The sequence below is a fragment of the Pundamilia nyererei genome, unplaced genomic scaffold, assembly GCF_000239375.1.
Source record: "Pundamilia nyererei isolate P.nyererei 1_Seehausen unplaced genomic scaffold, PunNye1.0 scaffold00063, whole genome shotgun sequence".
Classification (NCBI taxonomy): Eukaryota; Metazoa; Chordata; class Actinopteri; order Cichliformes; family Cichlidae; genus Pundamilia; species Pundamilia nyererei.
Window position 1 is genome coordinate 320066 of NW_005187464.1, and position 526 is coordinate 320591.

Here is a 526-nt window from a genome sequence, read left to right on the forward strand (position 1 = left end):
CTATCTATCTATCTATCTATCTATCTATCTATCTATCTATCTATCTATCTATCTATCTATCTATCTATCTATCTATCTATCTATCTATCTATCTAAGATCTTATGCATTGGTGTGTAAAAAGCACAGGTCAGGACTTAGTTGTAAATTAGAAATGAACACATGATGTAAATTTGCAATTGTATAAAGATAAATCAATAATCCTTATATTAATGTAGACTATAAGCCTTTCGATATAATGCTGCAAATCATTAACCACAATCATCTATTAGTCAAAACAAGAGAGAGGAAATGATTGTCTGACAGCAAATATCTGAAAATCAAAGTATAAATGTTGTTCCCGTCTCATGCCACATCATGAGGAGTGAGCCAAAAAGCTAAATAATGCAGACAACAGCAATAACCTTCTGAATATTTTAGGATTCTGAGAGAAATTAAACAAAAAACTTCCTTTGTAAGTCTCCACATTTTCTTCAATATCTATATTTATTTCAATAATTTATACATATTTTATGCACTACATAAACT